The sequence below is a fragment of the Phlebotomus papatasi genome, chromosome 3 (assembly GCF_024763615.1).
Source record: "Phlebotomus papatasi isolate M1 chromosome 3, Ppap_2.1, whole genome shotgun sequence".
Classification (NCBI taxonomy): domain Eukaryota; kingdom Metazoa; phylum Arthropoda; class Insecta; order Diptera; family Psychodidae; genus Phlebotomus; species Phlebotomus papatasi.
The window spans coordinates 12,557,401-12,574,855 of NC_077224.1; the positions used below are offsets into that span (position 1 = coordinate 12,557,401).

Genomic DNA, 17,455 nt, shown 5'->3' on the forward strand with positions numbered 1-17,455 from the left:
GGTGGGAATTCATAAAATCCGGGATTACTTCAAACTAAATGACTAATTTTATCACGCGATGCACAGTATGCAATTATCGTATCTGACGTCATTAATAAAAAATGTATCTTTATTGTATAAAGATTTTGTCAGTGCAGAAATTTTATTATTTATTGCTCCGGCGCACTTTTTAGATCAGGAAAATTTCATGTAGTAAAATTCACATTTTATCATAAGTTCTGTATTTGTCTATCCTACTCTTTCGCACTCTTCTTAAGCTGTTCAACATCAAACTAAATTAAATTTAGTTCATTTCAATTTTGCATTTGAAAGAATGGTATAGACTTAGACGAACCTTTTGAGAAAGAAGGGGATGCGAATTTTGGTTTCATAAAACTTTACCGATCTAAAAAGTGTGCAAAACGTCCAGTAAAAATTAGTAAAAATAAAATTTTGTTTAAAGGCCAAAATAAAATGACTTAAGGTAATTAACATATTAAATTTGGTCAGCGAAAATAAAATTGTTCAGCCTCAGGTACACCTTTTTGATCGGTCAAATTTTATGAAATCAAAATTCGCGTCCCTTTCTTTCTTAAAAGACTTGAATTAGTCCATCCAATTCTTTCAGACTCAAAATTGGACTGTATTAAATTTAATTTTGTGTGATGTACAAAAGAAGAAGAAGAGTACGAAAGAGTAGGATAGACTTATGCAAAACTTTTAAGAATGAAATGGATGTGAACTTTGACTTTATGAAATTTTACTGATCCAAAAGATGTACCAGACGGTGGCAGCCAAAATCCCGAAAGCCAAAATCCCGAACGCCAATACTTCATAAAATTATTCTTATCTAAAAGATGTGCCGAAGCCATAATTTTTTTTTTAAATATATATTATATTCATTTATAATTAATTAATTAAGAAAAGAAATAATGTTAATTTTTAAAATTAACACCTAAAGTGGTTGCAGGAAAAAAAGCACTTTACTTTCTCTTTGTCAAAATTTCCGTGAAAAGTTCACACCTTTTATAATTCTAAAATAAGGTAGGGAAAATTCTTCAGGCTTCGCACATATTCTGGTTTCGAACACTTTATGTTTTTCACATATTCCTTTAATGAATTTGACCTAATGGCATTATATTGTAATAGATAATTTTAAGTCACACATTTCCTGAAAAAAAAACTAAGTCAGATATCCCTTAAAGGAATAAGGAAAAAAATATAAAGTATTCGAATCCAGAGTGTGCGCGAAGCCTGAGAGCCTTCCCCTAGTACTAAATGCTTCAGATTTATCAAGAATTATTTATTAAATTATTATTTATTAAGGATTAGAATAATGAATGAAAAAGTGTCTTTGTAAAAACTCTTAAATTCAAAATTTCCAAGACTTAAGATATTGCACTGCATTACAGCTAAATATTTAGTACCTTTATATGCTAATTTTTAATTTAGATTTAGAGCACTTATGAAAAATATGCAAGTCGTGGTCTGTTAAGATTAAAATTAAAATTTAGAATTATATTGATATACATCATGAATATTTCAGAAGTCAAATATTAATTAAATGACAAACTATCTTTTTACGTCCACTGCCGTCTTAGTAATTCAGTCCTTTAGAGCTAAATGGTGGAAAAGTTTCTGTTTAGTTTGCTTATACTTAGAATATATAATATAATGATTTATTACAACACATAATAAATTTTGCGTTATTGTCGAACAAACTAAAATTTAATGGCTTGAATAGAATATTTTGTTGACTATTGAGGTTTTATTAATAAAAAATATAATTTTTATTGATTAAAATTTTTACAATTTTCTGTATCTTTATATTTTAAAGTGTTGAAATGAAAAAAAAATCTGTATCTTTCTATTTTAAAATGCTGAAATGAAAAAGTTACAGAAAAAAGTTGTTTAACATTTCTTTTTATTAAAGCACTTTGAACAATAATATTAATAAAAATGAGAAAATGCACTGTTATATTTAAAATAACTAAAAACATAACAGAACAATTTAGTTCCATCTGAATTTTTGGAGATTCGTTGGAGTTTAAAACATTTAAATCTTTAGTTAATAAGATAACTCAAAGATATTAAAATATTTCATAGGAATAAATAAATAAATTATATTTTGATTAACGAATAAATTTTCGAGCAATACCTTTGAATATTAAGATATTTTTTAAGCGTTCAATTGTTAAATCAGTCTTTAAGGGCTAATCCGTGATCTCCGGTAAAGTTATTGAATTTTAAAGTCCCAATTTGCCTCAAGCTTTTAAATTGAAATATAACAAAAAAAAATTAATAACAATGATGAAATAGTAATCTCAAACATATTTATCTTTCCCCTATTTTGTTGAGAAGCTTTATTGAGACAAGATTGGAATAGAATAAGCATTATTAGTCTTTAATTCAAAATAGAAAATGTTTAATTTTAATACTAAGATTTGATTGATACTTAAAAAATCATTAGTATCTTTGAACTTCTTTTCTGATTTATTAAAAAAATATCTAGAAATTTTGAAATAAAAAGAATTTTGAAATTAACAAAACTAAAGAAAATTGTTTTACTTTTTAAAGAAAAAAATATTTATAACACGCAAATAAGTTTGAACCAAAAACGTTATTAACTTTCTTGAAAACCCAATACAAACACAAATCAAATTTTATGAATAATAAAAAGCTTTGATTTAATTTGGAGAGTTAAAAAAGGAAATTTAAATGATACTTAGTTTCAAAAATGCAACTAAGAAATTGGAATAAGAATTTTTTCTCGTAAAGATAAATAAAAAATTCTTTGTTACTTAACCAAATTTTATATATTCTCGTTCATTTCATATTTATTTTTACATAAATTATTGGCAGACTATTGTTGTTTTATTGTACTAAAACGAATTTTCCTATAGCATCTCATCTTTAAAGTATCATTTGTTTAACATTTTTTTTTAAACATTGTCATTTCTTTACACTGCGATATACGGTTACATTTTGTATTTGAAATTATTGCACAGAAAAACAAATTTATAAATAAATTCTTTTTATTTAGCAAAATAAAATAGTATATACTGAAAATTTATTTCAGGCCTAAATAAATTATTCGACTACCGTGTTTTTTTTTATTTTAAGAGGAACGAAATAAATTATAAGTACGGGAGGAGACCGAGCAGAATTAGGCAACAAATGAAATTTTTCATTGCAGATAATTTGTGAAAAAATGTTTAGGATGATAAATTTTTCAATGAATAGGAAGGGAGATGTTTATTTAAAATCGATTGTCAATATTCCTTCTTATTCAAACTATAACAACCCACTGTCTATTCTATCCGTGGACAATTCTACCCCAATCTCCCCTATATCTCCGGTTCTAATTGTACAATTTAAAGTTTGTTGTCAAGTACCTACAATAAAATTATAGGACACATTTTTTAAACTTTGAAAAGTCAACCGACAAAGTTCGGACTTTGATAATTTTGTAATAATATAACTATTATAATGTAATTCTAATGTACTTTGAACATTATTTAATTGTTTTTTTTTTTTATGAAAATATGAAAGAGCTGTCCGGACTCTAAATCGGATCGGCCTTTCTGGAATCCCAAATTTTAACCCATATTAGTTTTTATCGGCTTTAGGGGAAAATGGGGCACCACTGAACATGGGGTAGCATCGAACACTGTTTTTGTAAACTCCTTGGACTATGACGATTCTTGCTACACTGGACAAGCATCCCTATATTATCTCTGAATCCATGTCTTGTCCTCTGAAGTCTAATTACTCAAATTAAAAATCGGCGTGTTAGGTAGTGCCTGAGTTTTCCCTATAGCCCTGACCTGAGAAGTTTTACAGTTCAATCTTCTTGTCTGTATTAGTTTTAGCCTGGGCATCAATCTATAAGTTATCAATAATAACTTAAATCGCCCAAGTTACAAAGAATATTTGTAGTGTATAATAAACCATTTTTTTCAGTGTTCAGTTATACTTTTGATAAGTTAATAAAATTTCAAAATATAATTTAATAATGCTTTTGTTCACAGCCATATCTCGAAGAATCTACTCGAGCGCTTATTGCTATATCTCACATTTTAAGCCACATTTACTCCACAATCCCCCAAGCGAAAGGTAACATAAATCGTGCAGTAAACACGGTTTAATTTTGCATGCAAAATTGTCAAATACTCTTCATTTTTTCACAAGACAACAGCAAGAAAATCCCAGACGTGTTAGTTAAATTTTACCAAAAATTTGCATCACCAAAAATTCTTTTTAATTTTCTTTTTGGTATTTTGTTGAGTGAAAGTTTTATATTTGAAGGGGATAAAGTCTGCAAAATTTTATTAAAATTGTTTTTGCAAAAAAAATTATTGTAAGAATTTTCTCATTAGAGGTCTCAATAAAAATTTATTCACTTATTGACTAACAACAACGTTGGAGGTCTGTGGAACTATTCAATGAGAAAGGGTAATTCTTTTGCACTCAATGCTTAACAAATGGTCGCATATTTTAGTGAAACCTCATCGATAGGTGTTGATATTGTTTTTGTTTCATAAGAAAGCATAATGCTGCAAAGTTTTCTTGGTATTTTAGTAGATTTGTGCCTCTTTTGTCATCATTGATTATGATAATTACACCTGTTAAATTTAATTAGTTGCTTACACATGCATTGGCATAAATGAGGAGAATGACAAAATACACGTGAAAATGGAATAAGCTAAGGGAACATGACAGAAGCACGTAATCGAAAGTGAGAATCTTTATAAGATTGCATGCAATTCCTGAGAGGTTGCAAGAGGAGACACCTCAGGTGATCTCTATGATGATGTCTTGGGGAATTGAATGTACTCCATTGGATTGGAGTGTGAGCAGAATATCGTTTGAAAATTAATCAGTCAACGGCTTAAGAAGACAATGAAGAGCACAGACCTTTCACTGTTAAAGAAGAATAATTGTATAATTTGCAATTGTATAATAACGCATTTGTTTTATATGGCATTTTGGTGTTGTTCCTGGACCTAATGTTTTGTACAGATTGATCTCTGACACATTACACCATTCTCTTAATTTCTCTCATAATCTCAACAACATATCTCTTTATAATCTCTGCCAGCATAAATATACCCAAGAAGCAAAAAAAGTCTTTAAGGAGAAATAAATTTTTAAAGAGCTACTGAACGTTTTATAAAGATCTTCTCCTTTGTAACTGTAACCCTCTTTGAAGTCTTACATTACCTTACATTGTTGCTTGAGACACAGTGAACACACATGAAGACACATACAGAACAAACAAATAATAAATCGATAACAATATTCAGCCTGATAGAGGTACGCGAGGTACGTAAGCTGGACATGCGGTAACTAAATCCCATAGCGTGGTCGGCACAACCAGAAGACAGGTCCTTAAGGCTGGCACACAAGTGGACTAGGACGTCAGCTTAATAGGGATGCGTAATGAGGTGGCGTAATAATAGTGGCGCATAATAAGGTTCAAGTGACGACGGATCCTTAGTCAGGTCAAGACCAGCAATTTCTTGTAGCGCCGGTTAATAATCGCAGTGACTTTTTGTGAATAAATGGGGATCACTGATAAAGGGTTCAATCACTAATACACTGAGAAAAAAAGAGGCTACGATTGACTTTTTTTCGTCATAACTTTAACACTTTTCGGGTGTAAAAATATATCAACATTTTTTATTGTTAAATTTACACCTTTTGAGGGTAAAATCAACATGAAAAAACGGTAACTTTAACCCATAATATACCTAAAAAGGGCATTATTTACGCCGATTTCGGATCAATCAGAGTAAAATTAACATTTCCGGAATGTTATTTTGACTTTTTCGGATTTCTCTCAGTGTACTAATTATTATTATATTCTCTTCAACAGTAATTTTAAGATAGAAAAAAATCAAGGCTTTGAAAAATCTTTGTCAGTACGTTCAGTAATATTTTAGGTCTGTATCGTTCCTCCCTTTTTATTTTATTAGATACCGTTGGTACGGGTGACCTTACATTCAGGGGATGTCTTTACAACCCTGCTTTACGAAAGATATTCTTTAATTGAAGGACTTAAAGATGACCTAAGGAACATAAGGATTAGAATTAAGGAAAAACTTACGAAAAGCAGAGGTGCAAAGTCACCTCACTCAGTCTTCAGATCTAAGACCATGATCAAGGAGGTTATTAGCCAATTTTCTCTATGAATACTTTTATAGAAGCTCAGATAAGCTAATGGCAGCTAAGATTCTTTACATGCGACCTCGAAATACGTGCAACTCGGGGTGCTTGCAACTCGGAATACGGGAAAATTCGATTGTGAGTTGAATTTTGGTGGTAAAGAATCGCGTCGAGTAAACTGTTTGTCGGTCAAAATGAATAAAATTGGCTCGAAGCGATTCTTTACCCCCAAAATTCAAGTCGCAATAGAATTTTCCCGTATTCCGAATTGCAAGCACCCCGAGTTGCACGCATTTCGAGGTCGCCTGTAAAGAATCTCAGCTACCATAAGCTTATCTGGGCTTATCACTACTGGTCATTTTGTATTTTAAATAATCTGAGTGGGGAAGGCGAACAAAAGAAAAAAGTGAATAATAAGAATTCAAAGCCGATATGGCATGAGAAATCTTTTTCTGCTGCTGCTCAGCTTTAAACCCCAGACCTCGCAGTCATAGTGCTACTACTCTATCCATTGACCCACTCGAGGCCTTGATCTCAGATATAATATATACTAAAATTTTGTCAAAATCGCTTCAGAAACATCAAAAATGCAGTCCGGTCATGACATTTTTGATTATAGGTCCGGTCAGAGAACATCGAGGGAGGAGTGCGACATACCGTTGGAAAGGTCTCGACCATAGCTACAACATACTAAAATTTAAAGAAAAGAATCGTCTAGTTTTCGAAATATTCGAGATCGATTAATCGAAAATCGATTTTTCGATTAATCGGATCTTCGATTTAATCGGATGAAATTGGGGTGTCACGCGGGTTGTAGAGAGCTTCCCCAAACACAAAATTTTTTCGAATTCCGATAATTAGAACCGGAGATATCGCCATTCGAAAATTAAATTTTTGACTTATTCTAGCTCTGGTCAGGGGGGTCGAGGGACCTTAAGTTCGGTATTGATCGAACGAAAGCTCTTAGGCCCAGCTATAACATACTAAAATTTGAGATCGATCGATGCTATAGGGGCTGAGTAATTGAGAAAGAAAATAAAATTTAGGAGTGTTTCAAAATGGTGGAAGGGGGCTTGGGGGGTGGATCTGACATCATCAACTTCTAGTCACTTATCGATATTTAACCTTTGCCGAAAACCGCTCGTCGATATCTCTTTCCGTTCTCTCTCTAAAAGTGGTTATACTACGGACGGACGGACGGACGGGACGTCCACGGAAATCGATTTTTGGCGCATATGATATTCGTGATCTATGAGTGTCAAAACGTGTATATCCAAAATTTGGGCCCGATCTGACGAGGTCGTATTTCACCTGTGACCACAAAACCTATGATTGTAAAGAATCTCAGCTAAAAATACTAAATATTTAGTTCCTGCTGAGCAGAAGCAAGATAGTAGGCAAGATCTTCTTGGGATCAATTAGATGATTTTTTTTTAATATTGTTCTTCAACAGTTTACAATTACGCAAATTGTTTAATAGTTATATGAGTAATCTATAAGAGTATTTTATTAGTACGGAAAGTCATTGATTAATTTATGACTTTCTAGAAATATGACATGGTCAGTGGTGATTTTACATACCTTTGAATTACTCAAACCATTGTAGAAAGTTTATTTTTATATTTCTTGTTCTTTTATAAGTCTGATAATAATCTTCCAAGAGGATCATTAAGTTTGAGTTTTTTCTTAATTGTATTGTGAAATATATTAGCATTTTGTTAAGAAATAAACGATTCTTTCCCATTTTCTTTTAGAAATCTCTTGCAGTGTTATCATAAATTCTTTTAAAAAATCTCATATTCCTCCCTGCAATTCTGAGATTTAGGGAAATGTTAAAGAAAAAAATGTTTCTTGGGTAGTCCTTTTGTAATATTGTTTATGCCCACAATTGCACTCACCACAATCTTCAATTTATAAACTTGATCCATGGATAATCTCTATTTATGCCATATCTTGGACTGTAAATCATCAGCAGAACCATCGTGGGCAATTTCACATGATGAACTGTCCAGAGATTTCATTTTATTACTTCTTACCAAAAAAAAAAACAAAAAACAAGGTAATTGCAATCTCATCTGCACCCAGGAAAACTCTCAAAATAATAACAAGTTATGAGAATCATCTCACAAGCAATTGGAAATGCGGAAGCCAAAATTAAATCAAAAAAAAGAAAAATGAGTAAAAGATTACTTTTTGATAGTGACATGAATGATCTGTTAGGAAACATTTTAAACCAATTTTTTGAGGCATTTTATTTCATAATTTTATTTAGCACTTTATGATGTGCAGCAAAATAAAAATAATAAAATGAAATGTCTATTGTTACTCCTGAAGGCGAATAGTTCAAAAGAATTTTCAATGATAGAATCATTCATGTGGAAATATTTAAACACTTATAAACATCTCTGTTGCAGAAGAATGCATATTTCAGAGTGGAAAAATGCTTAAAGTGCTTTAAAAAGGTAAAAATGAAGTCTGCGATTCCGGGATCATCTGAAAACTGGAGGAAATTCCCGCAAATAGACTGGTGAGGAATTTCTTAACAAAATTCTTCCAATAACACACATTTAACACCGATTAATTGCTGTGGAAGCACGTGAATCGTGGTATATTCTGCTACAATTGTGTGGAAAATGTGACTTTGGGGGAGTGTGGGATAATTGCAGGCTAGAAAATTGAGAAATTTAACCTGCTGACTGTTAATTCTTTAAAGTTTTTGATAACTAGTTTTTTTTATTACAGATTAAATAAATGAAACCTCTATCTCTATAGGGTAAGTGTGTCAAATTCCGACCAGCTTGCAATTTCGGCCACCTTTTTTGTTCCTCGAATTTTCATGAATTTTTAGTTTTTACATACTCTAGAGATTATACAATGCAAAAGAATGACAAAAAATGTAGCTTCGACAAACGAGATGACGTGAAAAAGACATTGAAAGAATTCCCGAAGGGCAAAGAACTATGAGAATGAATGTGGCCGAAATAGGACACCAAAGCTATGTCTACATTTTTATTAATTTTAAAATGTATTAAGAACGATTTTAGAGTAAATAAAGACGATAAACGGTTTACAAGGTTCCAAGCAACACTCCTTAAGAAGAAGGAATAAAAAATATCAATTTTTATTAAAGATATTACATTTCAAACTTGAGACTTTGGCGCTTGCACGCAACTATGCCAAAATTTAGCACACTTACCCTAACGACTTTAAAAAAAAATTCTTCCCAAGATGCAACATCTAGGGTCACAATAGCGAAAAGTACTCTCCCTTCGAACGTTCATGCCTTCGAATAATGTGAAGTTTTTCACTTTTCCTAAGAGACTTGCACATAACTATCACATAATCATCAATAATTGATAATTAACTATAACTAATATTTAATAGAAACGCGTAAGTCTCTTAGGAAAACTAAAAGAAAATTCACATTATTCGAAGGAATGAACGTTCGAAGGGAGAGTACCTTCCCCTACAGCTTTAAAAGACCAATAGTGAGAAGTTTATCAAATGCCCAATTTCCAAATATCGGTCACAGTGATCGAATAAGAAAAGACACCAGGAAACTTTAAGAATGAATTGACCCTACTATGTCTTACTTTAAAATTCTACAAAACAATTTAGGATTATGAATTTGCTAAGAATTGTCTGTTTGAACAGTCTAGAGTTGAGTACCTTTAATTTATGACTCAGACTACAAATTCTTTGATAATTCTGAATACTTAATTCTCGAACGTTTGGCAAATACTATTATGTTTGTTTTTACATACTCAAGTGTTCTTTAGTTTCAGACACAGAACAAATCTTTACTTGAAAACAAAAGACTTTGGCTTCTTTGTCACTGGAAAAACAGATGTACCCAGAAAAATAATCATCCGAATTGATAGAAAAATAAATTAATCTTGTAAATGAATTAATATTTAAAATTGATCTTCGTCAGGCTCAAATTAGTGTATGTTATACCGGTTATACCTGTGTCTTATAGCTGTTGATCTATGAACCATATCTCACATTTTAATTTTGAAAATATTTACAATAGCGGTTGCAAAATCCTGAACCTCAAAAGCCTGAAAAATCAAAATCCCGAATAGACAAAATCCCTAAATAGACAAAAATTCCGAAAACGACGATCCCGAATGGACCAAACTACAGGTTGTCTTAAAAGCTTGTGTAAAGAGCATAAAAAAAACATAAAATATTTCTAAAACTATTTTTTCTATAACTTCAACGCACTTGACATAATTTCCCTTTGAATAATCCTAAACCATGTTGCGGAAATATGATTCCGGAAGTTCTACAAAAGGCTAATTGATTCTTTATTCGATTTAAATCGTTGGTCACGGAGAAATTTCTTTACGTGTTTGGAAAAATAGGACATCCCTGATAGTCAAATCAAGCAAATACGATGGATAACCAAGGAATTTCGTATTTCGAATCTTTGATGTCCACTATTGTCGAAACGCCTTTGTGAGTATTTTTTTGCTTTGGGGAAATGATATTTATAAGTTGAAATTCAGGTATTTTTCCATGAATTTTTGGGTCCAATTGATCCAAATATTTACAATAATATTCATAATTAATTATTTTACTTTGTTCAAGATACTCTGGTAAAAATAAATGGGGTCAAATTGATTCAAATTTGATCCTTTTGCAAAGGATGGTTCAAATTTACATATTCTATTATGATAAAATATGCATTTGAAGTTCGGGATCTCAATGGTGCAATAGGCCAGACAGCCGGTCTTGGGCGGATGAGATCTCTGACTCGACTCTCAAAGTTGTGAGTTCGAGTCCCGCCCGGTGTAATCAACTGAATGTCGAGAAAAAGACATTTTTCACTATGCTAAAACGGATAAAACGTAATAAAATGAACCGGCCTCTGCCCACAAATCTTCAGGAGCACGGAAGAAGCATTCACTACGGGGAAGGCGTTCCTGGACGATCTACGATCAGCGGATTCTTCCAACACGAGGCACCTTGTAATGATTAAATTGTAATACCAAATAAAGTGTCACGATACGATTAATATTAATAATTCGAAGTTCGAAATTTTATCCAGTCTTTGCAAAAGGATCAAATTTGAATCACTTTGATCCTTTTATTTTTTCCAGTGATCAAAACAAATATCCCGGAAGTTAAAACCAAAACCATTTAAACCGATATTTTAAATATTGTTTTTTTTGGAACCGGAAATTGAGCTTAAGACCTGTGAAATAATTATTGTATCCATTTAGGATCATATTAAATATTCGTCATTTTGTTCCATTAGTAGTTTTGGCACCTTGAGATTTTGAATCTTTCGGTATTTTGTCCCATTAGGAATTTTAGCTTTTATTGATTTCAGTTTTCAGGATGTTGACCTTTGAGATTTTGGCCCTTCTGGGATTTTGACATTTGAAATTTTAGTACGTTCATGATATTGGCCCTTAGGGGATTTACATGTTAGAAATATTTGATTTTTGACACATTCAGTATTTTGTCCAATTAGGGTTTAGGATCTTGTCTTTTTGGGATTTTAACCCTTTCGGATTTTGGATTTGGATATTTTGGTCCTCTCGGGATTTTAGCTTTCAGGATTTCAGATTTTCGGGATTTTGATTCTTTTGGGATTTATGCTTTCATGATTTGACCCTTCCAAAATTTTGACATTTGTGATTTTGATTGTTTTTGACCCATTCGATATTGTGTCGCATTATGAATTTTGACTTCAATGCTGTACCCTTACAATATCTAAAACTCTATAGAACGAATACAAGAAGAGGTTTATATATTCAAAATTAAATTTTCGAAATTAACTTGTCGGTTTTTTTTTTAAATTTGGAATATGAAACGAGATTGATAACATCTTAACCGTCTCAGACAACAAAAGTTGTGATAGTGAAGAATTTCAGCCTAAGAGATTTTGTGGTTTTTATCATTAGTATTAATCTCTAATTATGATAAAATTATTAAAAATAAACTAAATGTAATATTTTTCCCTCACTTCAATGATAAATAGAACAAAGAATACATTTAAAAAATTGAATAATCATTATTAATATATCAATGTTATTCTGTATGTAACTCAAGGAAGTCAAAAAAATTGTAAAAAGAAATTACTCATAATCAAAAAAGGTTCGATATTTATTCTATTTCGGAGGTTGTTCCCGAAATAACTTTACAACTCTGACTACACAGTTAAGTAATCGAATAAGACCCCATATTTTACGTTTTACTGAATTGAGCAATTTATCTATTACCGATTAAATTAAATTATTATTAAATACTGATAAATTTATTAAGAAAAGCAGTTAAAAATTTATTTAAATTAGGGTAAGTGTGCCAAATTTCGGCATATTTGCATGCAACCGTCAAAGTCTCAAGTTTGAAATGTAATTTTCTTAAAACAAATTGATTTTTTTTATTCCTTCTTCTTAAGGAGTGTTGCTTGGAACCTTGTAGACAGTTTATCGTCTTTATTTATTCTAAAACCATTCTTAATTTATTTTAAAATGAATAAAAATGTAGACATAGCTTTGGTGCCCTATTTCGGCTACCTTCATTCTCATAGTTCTTTGCCCTTCGGGAATTATTTCAATGTCTTTTTCACGTCATCTCGTTTATCGAAGCCACATTTTTTGTTATTAGTTTGCATTGTATAATCCCTATAGTATGTGAAAACTAAAAATTCATGGAAATTTGAGGAACAAAAAAGGTGGCCGGAATTGCAAGCTGGCCGAAATTTGGCACACTTACCCTAAATAAACTTATATTTAGGAAAACTATAATTTCATGGATAATTTAACATCAATATTCCATGTTGAAAGAACTATTTTTCTACTGATTTACTTTTATTTTTTGATTTTTCTGTTTTGAGAAAATACTGATCGAATATTTTGGCTGTACGGTACGATTCCAAGAGTTTAAACGGTTGTAGCTCTTATAATGCAGCAGTTTAGGATATGCTGCAATATCGTAGTTAGAATTCTTTAAAAGTTACCAAGATTTATGATGAGATCAGTATTTACTTCGTAAATTTATAATTTCTTTTAATATAATATTAATTTCAATGTGTTTTTAGTCTATGGAAGCCACGTTGTATTAGATCTAGATTTTTAAATTGCAATTTATTGACAAAAATTCTATTTTTAACTTACCAAAACAGAAATACAAGATGAGCCCGATCACAAGTAGATTTTGATTCTCCAATAGTGTCTTGGGTGAAAGGTAAATGGAACTCTATTTGCACAAAAAGTCGTTGAAGTTCGAAGAATTCAAATTCAATTTCGAATTTTCATACTAAATTTTCGAACAAAGTGGGGAAAATGTATCAAATATCACACTAAAAAGCTCGCAAAAGAGTTACTCAGTGATTATGGAGTGATTAAATACTAGGGCACGATCAATAAACGTCGTTGTTCAGTTTTTTTCCTCACAACAATGTGAAGACCTTCACATTTTGACACTTGAGCACTTCGAAATTCGAACAGGATGTACCTCAGCCACCTTGCGGAATTATCTAGAAGTAAGAAAGTCTCTTTTTTGGATCTTCAAATAGATTTTCGAATTTTTCAAGATCTACTTCTGTACGGAAAGGATAGAGACAGTGAGCCCACACAGAAGTAGATTTTGATTCTCCAATAGTGTCTTGGATAAAAGGTAAATGGAACTCTATTTGCACAAAAAATCGTTGAAGTTCGAAGAATTCAAATTCAATTTCGAATTTTCATACTAAATTTTCGAACAAGATGGGGAAAATTTATCAAATATCACACTAAAAAGCTGATAAAAGAGTTACTCAGTGATTATGGAGTGATTAAATACTGGGGCAAAAACAGTAAACGTTGTTGTTCTGTTTTTTTTCTCACAAGAATGTGAAGACCGTCACATTTTGACACTTGAGCACTTCGAAATTCGAACAGGATGTAATTTCCGCCACCTTGCGAAAGTATTAAGAAGTAAGAAAGTCTCTATTTTGGATCTTCAAATAGATTTTCGAATTTTTCAAGATCTACTTCTGTACGGAAAGAGGATCGCTAACACGTGTATGATATTGTACCATATAACTTGCTATCTATTGTGTTATTTTAAGCATTAAAATTTGTCGTAAGGATCAATAAAAATAATTACTGTTTGACACATGTAGTGTTTACATTTATATTTAGCAATATAGGAAATTGTCTTTCTTGCTTTTTAATTAGCAATAAAAATATCTTGCATTTTAGTGTTACAATCAGCAAATTAGTAAGTAATTGTTCAATACGATTTTTCTCATTAAAAAAAATCTTTCGAAGTAGAAGTGAATTCTTTGACACAGTGCTGACAAGTGCCATTTAAATGAGCTTGTGCTAATGAGAAAATTTAACCGATGTCATCATCTAATTCTCCGTGAAAAGACTTAATTACACTCTGGGTGTATAATTCTTCAGCTAATTAGCAATTACCTGAGACACCTGTTTGGTCACTTGTGAAATAAGATGTTACCATGCAGATTGGACAAATTGACCATACTATGACCATCTTTTTCTAGGTCTTCCATCGGCCCAATGGCCCTCAATAAAAATGAGATAAGCCAATAAAGTTAGCACATTTGCTATTGCAGCATCTTGAGTAAGCAAAAAAAATGATAGAAAGTGATTAATTGAGGGAATTAAAGTGAACAAAAGATCACGCATTTCAGACAGATTTGTATTGTAGCCTAGGTAGCATAAATATGATTATTTCGTAGTTCAATTAATTTGCTGATTCAATAAGAGACAATCTTTTGCCTTTTTTATATTTTTTCCTTCATAGGGAAATACAGTTGTTGAGGAGAAAGAAAATATTGAACGCAATTTCCATGTTGATCTTATGCAACATTTCACCCATAATACTTATGAATTGTCTGAGACACAAAACCTTTTCGTGCGCATTTTAATGCAATAAATGCTACTGCATTATTGCGACTGTTATTCAACTGGGTCGATATGATTGCCGTTGTTTAGGCACAACAATAAATTCTCGCTGTTTATGGGAGAGATGTCTTACCATTTCGTTGGGAAATTCCTTGAGACACCATCATCTCACCTGTAATGATACACTTCTCATCTTGGTGCTAAATTAGTATGTGGATGCGAAAACAATCTGTGCGCTAAAAGCGTGTGCAACACGCGTTTTTGCAGTAAAATTGAAGGTGTACACAGAGAAAAATAAAAGGTGCCAATATTGAGAGATAAGCGATGATCTTCATAGCATACACTATATTTGTTCTCCTCATTCTTGGCAAATTTTCTACAATGATTGAACACATTCGTGGGAATAAATTGTACAAACTTCCCACGGTGTACGCGCAACCTTGGCGCAATATGCAAAAGATACATCTCAATGGGGCTTGTAGTTTTCCCGGAAGAACTGTTCATCTTCCATACAATTCAAAAAAGGCGACTTCTATTGTGAGTTTTCCAATTATTCAATAGCTTAATTATGCCTTCAATTATAGATCAATGCCTCTATTTGAATATAGATAGTAGAGTATTTAGAGAAATTGCTCTATTTGCAAAACTACTAAATTATTATCTCTGAACAAATTCAATTAGAAATATTAAAATCCTGGGATTTATATTATAAACTATAAAAGTCATCTAGACGAAAATGTTCTGCAGGTTGATCAGTATAAAACCGGTTAATATCGATTAAGCAGCTACACTGAGAGAAATCCGAAAAAGTTAAAATAATATTCCGGAAATGTTAATTTTACCCTGAATTGTTTATCCGAAATCGGTGTAAATATTATGCTTTTTAGGTGTATTAGGGGTTAAAGTTACCCTTTTGCATGTTAATTTTACATTTAAAAATGTGTAAAATTAACACTTAAAAATGTTGATATATTTTTACACCTAAAAAGTCTTAAAGTTACGAGGAAAAAAAGTTAATCGCACCCTCTTTTTTTTCTCAGTGATATAAGATTAATATTAATATTAAGAAAAGCCGGAGAGAGAGGTATATATATGCACAATTTCAAATGGAATATCACGTGTGTTAGAAAGAGTACACTCTAGTGGATTAATACGATAAGTAAGATATTACTGTTCGTATTAATTGCTTTCTGAATCGTATTACAGGCACACGAGCAATTTTCCATGCGTGCCAACTGTGATTCGGTCAGTTTTCGAGCTATGTAGTGCTGCCAACTTCGTACGCATAGGGGAAATGTGAGAGAGAAGCAAGATAAAACAATTGCTATCTTTTTTTGCCATTCTCGCAGTTCAGAAAGTATTAATCTTAATATTAATCTTATATGTGACATGGTCATCATTGAGGTCATTTAGACTGTCGCATTAGATTCAGATTGAATTGTCCCAAAATCCTATTTTGGGATAATTCAATCTCAATTCAATGCGGCGGTGTAAATGGCTTCAGTGACTTAATTTTAAGGAATTACTCAAAAAGTAAATAAAAATGAGACAAACGTTAGTGCTTCATGGAGAATAGCGAAAACGAGACGAAATAACACAGCCTTAACACTAAGTACTTAATAAAGGCCTCTGTTACACGGGCTTTAGACCTAAGACTAAGCCCCTTAGCCATATGGCTTAACTTCTGTAATTATTCATTAATCAAGATTTTTTGGAAAATTGTGACTTTGGATTGGATAATAAGAGTAAATGGTCCATTAGATTTTGATCAACCAATAAAATTGCGTCTTATGTAGGAATTTGAGAGCCTCGTAAACTGGGCTAAACCTCTAGCCTGAAGACCGCTTCAAAGACCTTAGTTAAGTCCTTATGACTAAGTACTTTCTAAGTAGTCACTCTAAAGCATATAAAACTTTGGTTTTAATTCCTCAGATTTTCTTTATTTCCGAAAAAAACACTGAAAGCATTTTTTCTCCATTAAAAAAAATGGACATATTGCTCTCAGATTTTTAATTAGTTCGTATGCAGATTGGAAAATCCAAAATCAGTAAGATGATCGCTTAAAAAAGATAATGTTGAAAATAAAAAAAAAAAATGTTGAAAGTCCTGATGGGGCTAATCCAAGAGGTTACTCAAGATCGAAAATTTTTGTCTATATTCCTTTTATTCCATGTGATTCCAATATGATTCTAATGATTCCAAGTGTGTGATTCTGTTAATAATTTAATTTGGTATTCCGTGATTCTGAATTATTTTTGAAGTTTATCGCGGAAAAATCTACTGGCGGATATATGAGGGAGCTAAGAGGCAATATTGACGGGGCCCCAATAAGGGAAAGTACTCTCCCTTCGAACGTTCATGCCTTCGAATAATGTGAATTTCCTTTTAGTTTTCCTAAGAGACTTACACATTTCGATTAAATTTTAGTTGGTTTATCATTA

The 17,455-nt window shown here is 31.7% G+C and overlaps 1 protein-coding gene across 1 annotated transcript in view; it reads right to left on the reverse strand.

Annotated features, from left to right (window-relative positions):
* Window positions 1-17,455, reverse strand: part of LOC129807774 (protein stunted) — a 351,397-nt gene that overhangs the window by 139,734 nt on the left and 194,208 nt on the right. The window lies entirely within an intron of this gene.